The following is a 10793-nucleotide window of genomic DNA, read 5'->3' on the forward strand; positions in this document are numbered from 1 at the left end:
TGACGTAGGATAATATTTTGTCAATATTTTCATATATATTTTCAATTTACTGACCTTTCAGCAAATAAATATTGAATGCATTTCTTTGCAACCAATACTTCATTAAGTATTGGGAATGAAAAAGCAGGATGTCTGACATCTCACAATGATTATAGTATCAGTTTTATACTCAAACTCAAAAAACTCAATCTGTGCCAGATTTTACTTAAAAACTCCAAGCAAAGACCAATATTTACAAAGGTAATTGAACTCATTTATTGATCACTTACTTGACATATTTTCAGCTAATTGTTCCCATCCACTCCCTCATTTAATTCTCAGGCTAAACTTAGTAGGTAGTACTATTATTTCACCCAATTTATAGATGAGGAAACCAACATAAAGTTGTTAATTGCTCAAGGCTAAAAATGGTAGAGCCAGCTTGAACCAAGGTCTTTGTGAGTCCAAAAGCGGTATTTAATACTTAAGAAAATAAAAGGTAAAGAAAGCTAAGGAGAGAAAAAAAAATAATGCCTCAGAAGAAAGATAATATCTGAGCTCAACCACATATCTAAAACTAAAAGCAAGTGAACAAACAAAATGCCCTCAGTTACACAAACTCACACTGCCTGAAAAACAAAGCATTTATATGTATATGAAAGACAAAGTTGAGCATCTGGAAGCTCAACAACTTATCATGACCTTATAAAAAGTGCTACATTTAATTTTAGATATAAAAGCAAAAAGTATTAAACATATAGGCTAACCAAGATCATGACTCCCATTTCTTTTCTTGAAATTGTAATCATTGAAGATCACTCCCTGCTGTTCAGCTTCTAGGGTTGCTCATCTGAACATAAAAGGGATTGACAATGTATGCAAATGTAATCATATCCATGTTTAAGATCCTCTGAAAAATTGCCTTTACCTTCTTTTTATCTGGTATCCTGAGCTCCATGAAACTTCAAAACAAGAACCCACATGTTAATCTGCTTCCAGCTATATCTGCCTCCATTACCACAACTTTCATCTAACATATTTGTTTACACTATGAAACATAAATCTGAATTCTCTTTTGACAAACTTGTTCTTTTTCATGTGGTCATGGTAAAGTATAGTACTTAACAGTTTTAAAGTCCTATTCAAGTTTTTTTTTTTCTTAACCTTCACAAGTACTTGTAAAGCAATTAGGATGGTATAATTAAAGTTGCATTGTATTGATAAGGAACTGAGACTTTGAGTGTATGTATGAGTAACTTCCTCTAAGCCATCCAAGTTTTGAAAATTGAGAGCTGCAATTAATAATAAATTGTTTTGGGTCAGCCTTCTTACTTCCAGTAGTGTTCTCCAAATAGAATTTCCAACCAGTTTCCTGTCCCTGTCCCTAGAACAAAGATCCACTGGATAAGGATGTTGGACTGTTCCTTTATGTATTTCAAATACTACAATAGTGTCTGGCATGTTAAATTGTATGTGTGTGTGTGTGTTGAACTGTCCTATCCACTGGTACTTTTGTTTTAGCAAATCTAGAGTGGTGCTAGGAATCAGGTTTTAATAAATGGTGCACAGTAGTCTGAAGGCAAGCATACTTGTATAAGTTATCTGTATGCATGCTAGACTCAAAAATAATACTTCTGTGCTGGGATGAAGTGGAGTAGATAGAGATAAAAAGAATAGAGGAAATACTGAAGAGATGAAGAAAACTTTGTTAAAGAATATTAAGGAAAAAACCCTAATTACTAGAAAGCACTCTTATAGGGCATCATTCAATCATAAATGGTAATTGCCTTTCTTGTATTCTTCTTGCCCATGGTTTTTGTGTACTTGTAATTCAGATAAGCGCTGCACAAGTTTTTCCCTCTCTATTCTTGCCACCTCTTTGAAGACAATGGGGGTTAAGGGAATGTGGCTGAGGAAAGATGAGAGACTAGCTAAAGAACAGCAACAGCTGAAGCAGCTATTGCCCCAAGGTCTAAAAGAACTTGGCTCCTGGTAAGAAAGACTGCCAGTAATGATCAACACTTGTTAACAAAAGTGAATTTTCTTAATCCTAGAGCCCGAAGATGATAACTGAGTTACATGTAAGATTCCAAACAAGTGAATAAAAGTCTGCATCAAAGTATAATTTTATTTTTTTGTTCAACTATTCTACTAGCAATATTGAGGGACTGCGAGTTGAAAATATGTTGTCTTACAGAAATTAGGCTGATAAGCTGGTTACAATTTTGCAGTGTTTTCGTCACAGAGGAATTAAGCTTCCTTCCAAAAATATAAAGTGAATACGTATGCAGCTGGTACAAACCGGCAGATGGGTGTCAACATCTGCCTCTTTTTACGTTGCAATGCTGTACTTAATTGCAAAGGAGAACAGAGCAGTCATTCTCACCATGTGCAGGTTTGCAAATGGTACAAGAGGGTTCAGGACTGATACAGAGAGCAGGATTTGGGGTTCCTCAAATCACCCTTCTGTTTCACTTTCTCTTAGAGATTTCTAGTTTCACCACTGTGTTGAGGGGTATCTTCAGGAATAACCCCAGAATTCAAAACATTCCAAAGATTAAAATGAGACACAAAGGACACCTGAGTAATATAGGGCTTAGCGATCAAGTAATGACTTAAGAGAAACAAGTTGAACTTTGAGCTCAGAAAAAAACAGAAAATACATTAAAATATCATTTGAAGAAAATCTTTAAGGAAAAAAGATCAATCAACTAACCTAGAAACACTATAGTTCTCAATTTTATATTTTAAGATAAACCATCATGTTAGAAACTTAGAGTTCTGTTTTCCTTTTTTTATAAACAATGTTTGAAATAAATCACTAATTGCCATAGGCAGCATAAAAAAAAAATGTCCTGCTCTTTTTTTCCACAGGGATAGAATAACTCTATTAGAAGTAAAGGAAGCAAATCAAACAGGTGGATTAGAATTGTAATGTTTGCAGAAGTTGAAGAAGACAGAACTATATACATGTGTATAGAAACTGCCCATTAGAACAAAAGGTAAATTTAAACTTCCAAGATAATGCAAAAATACACTGAATAAATATAATTTAGGATAAGGCCAGTGAAAATTAGAGGAAACTCTAACATATACCATACCTTTAAAAGAAATGCAGACTTTTTTTTCAGCCACATAAAATGACTCAAAGTAGGCACATTAGGGCCTTGTCTAGTGGAGGTCCTGCATTTTAAACAAACTGATGAGGTGATAAGAATTGTTTATATTTGCCATCTACAGAGGTTAAAGGCAGAGAGACTTGGGTTTGAAGTCTATCTCTATCTATTTTTTAGACTAGTATTTCATATGGACACTGGATTCTGAATGGGTACATTTATCATAATCTTCCACATCAGGAAAAAAAATGTTTAAAGATTTGTCCAGAAATACACTGGTATATATTTTATAACTCTGTGTATAAACTCAAGATCTAAATAAATTGGATTTGATAGATATTATATTAGCTAGTATAATCCAGGTGAAAAGTAAAAGAATCAGTTGACAAAATTAGTGCAAAATATAAAGAAGTCATTATCTCATAAAACTAGAAACAGGGTAGCCTTCAGAAATGGTTGGTATAAAAATTGGTTGTTTCAAAGATCTCATCAAAAGTCAGTCTTTCAGATTTGTAGGTAAGAGTCAGATGGGCATTAAAAGGGCTACTTTAGGACTTGGTGTCAAATTCAGGAAATATGTGTCCACAGAAAGAATTAGACTTTTTCTTAAACTACTTTTTGGGGAAGCAAGGGACTTACCCAGGGACCAACAATGAAGGATTGTAATGCATAAAATGATCTGGGGTTTTTGTTTTGTTTTGCTTGTGTATGTGTGTGTGTCTGTGTGTGAGAGAGAGACAGAGAGATTTATTTTTGCTGAATGAAAAGCATTTCTACAGCTCTTCTAACAGTTGAAATGCTGTTTCATGAAGTAGAGAGGTAGTAGTACATCCCTTGCCATTGACACTGTTAAAGTTACCAATTGCAGATACTGTAGCACATTTAAGAACTTGATTTAAGAACTTGAGAAATGTATAGCAATCTTCTTAGATTACTTCGGGATATTTTTTTCTTTCCATCATAATCTATTATTTACCAAGCAAATATTCATTGACTACCCATTATTCACCAACCATTATGAAGACATTTATATTTAGGTGTAAACTCAAGTGGGCATTGAAGATAAGGACTGAGTAGATCAATTCCTGTCTGCAATGTTTAGAAGTTGATAAGAATGTAAAATCAAGTAGAATAAATAAAACGGCTCATTTACATTTTATTTCTAGAAAGAAACACAGTTTCCAAGAAAGCTTTTTACAGAAGACTACAGAAAACTCAAAATTATATTTTATGAAACCTGTACTATGTCACTTTGATAAACATACTTTTCAAAGAAATGTTCATATTTACTAGTGTATATACATGTGAATTAAATTTAGTACTATATATAATGATCTAACTTTTAGAGTCTAAATTAAACCCACAATAATGGAAAGGATATTGGAGAGAAGAGTATGAACAAAGAGGCTGATTGAAAATAATAGTTGCATTGGAGACAAGAACTAGGAAGATACATTTTCTTTCCTTTAGGCACAAAGCCTTAATTCCAGTTTCTTGAAAAAAGAAATGTCTTTACATATCTTTACACAGAATATAGATACCATCTATTAGAAATTATAAATTAATTGTAACAAGGGAAATCTTAATATAATGATCAAGATATACTATCCAGAAGAATTTTTGCTTTAAGGCAGAAGGTCTTGATTGAAACCTAATTTCAAAATTTATGGTAAACATGGGCATGCCTAGTTGATACGGAAGAAAAATAATTGAATTAAGTGCTCATAGCGTTATTCCTGCACACCATTAGTATTCCATTTTAAAATTAGACTATACTTCATGCTATTCCCCCAACCAACACTCCACCATCCAATAAAAACTTGCTGGATATACACTGTCCTGTCTTTCCTTAGTGATCCATTTTTCTGGAATGTCCTTCTGGCTCTTTTCTATCTTTTGAGTTCCTATAAATTAAAGGTCCAGTTCATACTATGCACTCTGTAAAGACTTCTCTTGTAACCCAAATAAAAATCACTGCTCCCTCCAACATGTTCATTATTGTTATTATACCATGCATCATTTTATGACAGAGTTAGCTGTTAATGGTCCATTTTCCCTTCTACTTTCTGAGCTCCTTGAGACGAAATCCAGGAGGAAGATTGCATTTGCTTTGGCATTCTTTTTATCTCACAGACTATTTGGAAAAGAGTAGATGCTCAATAAATGCATATTCAATTAATGAAGCGTGAATAATTGTGCAAACAGTCAAAGGCATTACATAAACTTTGGCTGAGCAGGGACACCACAGAGAAAGTTTTTAATATATTGTATGCACATGTATGGCAATAAAAACAAAACAGAAGAGAAAATCATGAAACTAATGCACAAAGGTGGTAGCTAGTGTTTTTATATCCAATGTATTTTTATAATTATTTGGTCACAGTGCATGACATAATAGACCTATTAATGAAGGTAAGGAATGAATATAATGGTCATATTCATTCTTTTAATAATTATTTCTTGTTTCTACATCATTATACTTACTGTGGAAAAAAAATGCCTGAAAGGTATAGTGGATCATTTAGAACGTAGAATTTCCTCCAGAGATGCCAAGAGTGTTGGCTTGGACAGGGTATGGTCTCTCACTCTGTGATACAGAAACTTAACCCACTTTCAGGTGCCAGAGTATGTGAACTCTGAGCCTGTGGTCCAGTCCTCGTCTCACCCCTGATCAGCCTATGGAAGATGTGTGACAGTCTCTATCTCCTCAGTCTCTCCTCAAGCCCTGACTCTGAAAAGAATACAAACTCCCATGATCTGCTCTACATCCAACAATAAGAGACTCTGTTCTCAGAAAATCTATGAGCCAATGTTTAATTCTAACTTCCTATGTGCTTTTCAAATTATATTTTGTAGCTATAAACTACAAACAATAAACTCAAACAGCAAAAGCATTGTTAATGAGTTTAATGAAATATTATTGTCTATTATTTTAAGTGGACTGTGTAAAATTCACTTTGCATTTGAAGAATTAAAGGCTGCTTAATTATCTGTATTAATCTACACAGGAACTAAAGTTAGAGCAAGTAGTTATTTTTCTTTCTTTTTTTTAATTGAATAGGCACCCAACAGAATTCTGATCTCATGGATTGGATATCTGATTTTCCAAAACATATAGTGAAATGAAAATTCACCTTTCACCACTGGAGAGAAATAATTGGTTAGACTTTTCTCACCTTCATAGAATCAGAGGAGATAATATTATTCCCCATAAAATTGGAAGGTGAAATTCAAGCTGGCTGTTAAGAATTGTCCCTTCCAAGTAGAAAAATGAAAACTAGAAAGAAGAAAATGAGATCCTATCTCTTCACTTTTATGTAAGTAAGTCAATTGCTAATCTCTTAATTTTAAAAATTAATCATAAATGTCTTTGAAAACCATAGAAAAATGCCTTTACAGAAGGGTATTTGAGGCCATGAATCTGAAATTAAAGACTATAAGCTAAAGTTTTCACTCATGGAAAACGTCTGGAGGACTTGTGGTGGTTTCATCTTTATTCCTGACTCTCATGAATTATAAGTGTTTGTCCTAACCATTTGTTTTGTGATTTCACTGTTTTAGTTCAATATCTGATAGTTACTTAGCATTAAGCTAATTATCTGTTATCTTAAACTTAAGATCCTTGTTCTTATCATAGTGATTATCTTATAAAATCATATTGATTCTCTGAGACAGTTAAGAAATGTGAACTTCAGAAGTTGGTTTCCCTATTATTTAGCCTGCCTTAAACTTTAAAAATTAAAACTCATAAATAGATATTAAATTAATTATAATGTGACTACACAACAACACACAAATAATCCAGATAAAATATTCTGAACATTAGACTAGATGTCAAATAACCCAATATTTATTCCGAACTTATTATCTGATTATCTATGGCCCCTAAGCTAGTTATTTATACACCCATACACATATACATATACATATCATATATATATATTTACTTGGTTTAAATAGCAAAAAATAACTATGAATGTATACCCATATGCTTCTGTGTATAGGCAGTATTGTTTTACATTTGATCAATCATTACATAATAAAAAGTGGCCAGTTTTTCCAAAGCTGATTTTTTCTATAGATATTCTGTAAATGATTCACAGCAGATTTATTTGAAGTACATAATCATCATAAGAGAAGTAAGCTCGTAGTTATCGTTTTGATTTAGAATGTAATGATGTGAATACAAATGGATGAGAAAATACTTTGTGCTGGTCAAGGAGGGTCAAGAATGACTAGCTTGTTTATGTTAACCAACTGGCTGTGGTGAGTCTCACTAAGACTTGGATGAAAAACAGTAAGCCAGAATTGTCTCCTTCTGATATAAGAAGCTGATAGTAGATGGGTTACCAAGGAATTCCTATTCTGAGAGACAGCTGTGGGAATAGGACCCCACAGCTCAGTGGCACATCCATCCACTGTGTGTGATGAAATCTGCAGTTTTTCAAGGTAGGAGATTTGGAAGGGAGTTAACTCTATCATTATATTTCAAGGCTGGGAGTGGGGATTACTGAACTCTCATCTGTAGGAAACCATAGCTACCTCAAGAAAGGAATTCCACAGACATGAAAATCCTCTGATATTAAATCAAGAATGAGAAGAAAGGAGAAGAAAAAGCAGTTTATGCCAGGTTCCTCTATTTCTAACTTAACCACTCTATAGGCTTCTTTATTATTCTTATTTTAACTTTCTTTTTTTCTTTTCTTAAAGGCTCAGTGCTAAATTTGAATAGTACATGTGTTATCTTCCTCTAATTCAGAATTTTGCTATATCCCTACATCCACAACCCATCCACACCAGCCTTTTGCACTGCTGTCTGTCTTCACCCTTCTCTTATAATTAAGGTATTGACTCAAATATAAATTTCTTACAGAGACCTTCTTTGATCATATGCCCAGTATTGTGTACTCTAACAGTCACTTCCTATCTACCACTCCATTTTACTTCACATATGATAGCACTTAGCACTATCTGGTTATTGACTAGCCTCCTCCATTAGCATGTATATTGATACCAGAGACCTTGCAGTCTTGATCCTCTTGTAGAAATGCATCTGACCCATAGAAGAAGCTTTTAAAAATATCTGTTGAATAGATTTTTAAGTCTTTTCCAAAAATTTTCAGTCTGTAATAGGATAAAAGTTTAAAAATTACTTTGTAATATGTATAAAAATTTTAATTTCACATTAGAAACCTACTAATTTATAATAATATTTTGTTCTGTTATTTTTCATTCTTGTGATTGATTAAGATTGAATTTCCACAGAGAAGCCTCTCTTTCAAGGTTTAAAATATTTGATTAAAATATTAGTTCTGGGGCTTCCCTGGTGGCGCAGTGGTTGGGAGTCCACCTGCCGATGCAGGGGACGTGGGTTCATGCCCAAGTCCGAGAGGATCCCACATGCTGTGGAGTGGCTGGGCCCATGAGCCATGGCCACTGGGCCTGTGCATCCGGAGCCTGTGCTCTGCAACGGGAGAGGCCACAACAGTGAGAGGCCCACGTACCACAAAGAAAAATAAATAAAATAAAATATTAGTTCTGAGTTTAATCTTTTTCTTTTGTCAAATAAAAACTGATCCCACATTTAATTTCTAAAAAATTAGATCCAACAAAAATAAATGGTTATAACTTTCAGCTAAGATAACAAATTTAGAAGAGACACCTTTTCAGAAATCACAACAGGAATATGAAAAGATGAAAATATCTGTATCATCACTGAAACTGAGAAAAGAACATCATCCACATCTCAGGTATTATAAAGATGTCATGTGAAATAGCATATAGATAGGATAGAAGTAAATCAGGCACAGTTATCTGTGTAAAGACACATTCCTCAACTGAGGAAGCACTGCAATGTCTCAGAATAAATATAAACTTTCCTGAAAATGAACCCTGATAACACTCCATGATTGAGGTAGAGTTAGGGATTTTAAAAAGAATGAGCCATGGGACATACTTAGAGTACATCATTTAAAATGTCCTTCTTTATTTTGAATTACCAGCATTAAAAGAAACTGGTAATGGAAGCCTGAAATTATGTGGCTATATGAAAGCCAGCAAGGGAATAAGGATTCCCCTGAGCACAATAGAGTTTCTCCCTTATGAAGGAGATTGTGTCACCAATGAGAAGTCTAGGAACAATCTCACCTAGCACCTGAAGTAGAGATCTGGAGAAGGAGTGGCAGAGGTGATAGTAAGGCTATTTAATAAGAAATTTCCAAAACTCCTGTTAGGAACACATCTACATTGATAAACAGCTATTTTTTCCAAGATAAAATGTATAAACAAGAAATAAACAATCATATAAACAATTCTGAAAAAAGATTATAATCTAAAAATAAATATTATTATAAATATCTAAATATGATATATATTATTTTATTATTTATGTGTAAATACTATTTTATATGTTATATAAAATACATATATATTAAAGAAGCACATTTTAAACCTAATTTTCTCCCATTTGAAAAAAATACAGGAAGTTTATAAACAAGGAAACATTTAAAATAAGAAAACAAGTTCACAGAGCGAGTTGAAGATGAATGCCAGAGAACTTGGAGCTCAGCTAAAGGACAGTATTCCAGTTACTGAACTTTCAGCAAGTGGAACTTTTGAAAGTCATGATCTTCTTTGAAAAGGTTTTTCTTATGTGAAAAATGAACTTTTGCCCAGTCATCCTCTTTAATTATCAGAAAAAGATTTCCAGCTCAACCAAGGTAAAATGAACTTTTCCACACTGAGAAACATCCAGGGTCTATTTGCTCCATTAAAACTACAAATGGAATTCAAGGCAGTGCAGCAGGTTCAGCACCTTCCATTCTTCCAAGCTCAAACCTTTCATTGGATATTTTGAGGGGTAATGATGAGACTACTGGATTTGAAGATATTCTTAATGACCCATCACAAAGTGAACTAATGGGAGAACCACATTTGATGGTTGAATATAAGCTCGGTTTTCTGTAATGCAGTGTTCTGTTCATGGAAATAGAGGGGCTGCATCTTGTTTATAGTCGTTTTTTACCATAATTTGACATGCACAACATTAAAAGTACTGACACATGAGAAAAAATAAATAAATAATAAAATAAAATAAAATAAGAAAACAAAGATAAAAGGTGAGCTTACTGAGTCAAAAAGAGTGAAAAGAGAAATGGATGAGCTAATGAAATAAAATAAGAGAACTAAAAATAATAAAGGGAAAATTATAATATAGATCAGCTTCATGTCCAAAAAATCACCACAAAATAGAAAACTGAATTACATTAGATTGGAACAAAGTTCTTCCAGAATATAGAAAAAGAAAAAAAAAAGACAAATGATGAGGAATAAGATCAGAGGTATTGAGCTTAATGGATGATAATTATGATTCTGAAGAAGAGACTGAAGCAAATGAGAAATGAGTAGACACAAGCAGAGAATAGTTTAAAGATGTAGGAAAAGACCTGAGTCTTTAGATGAATCTGTAAGGACTGCTGATCTCTAGGTAAACGTGAAAAAGTGATTCCAGTTCTAAGAATCTCCCTCTTCTAAACTTGAAATGAAGATGATCAGAAGAAACTGATGTTTTTAGAAGAGTTCTCAACCCTCGGTCCACCTCTCCCAAGCTGTGATTTAGGCAAATCCTGAGAAACTAAGACTCCCATATTTGAAGAGACATAGTAGTAATGGAATACCATGGCCTTTCCCTCTCTGATT

General features: G+C 33.5%; 1 pseudogene; it reads left to right on the top strand.

The window, feature by feature from the left end:
• The first annotated feature begins 9636 nt into the window (after nucleotides 1–9636).
• LOC112399610 (proteasome maturation protein pseudogene) lies at nucleotides 9637–10061 on the top strand (annotated as a pseudogene).
• Nucleotides 10062–10793: the final 732 nt, after the last annotated feature.

The sequence above is a fragment of the Neophocaena asiaeorientalis genome, unplaced genomic scaffold (genome assembly GCF_003031525.2).
Source record: "Neophocaena asiaeorientalis asiaeorientalis breed wild unplaced genomic scaffold, Neophocaena_asiaeorientalis_V1.1 scaffold131, whole genome shotgun sequence".
NCBI classification, from domain to species: Eukaryota; Metazoa; Chordata; class Mammalia; order Artiodactyla; family Phocoenidae; genus Neophocaena; species Neophocaena asiaeorientalis.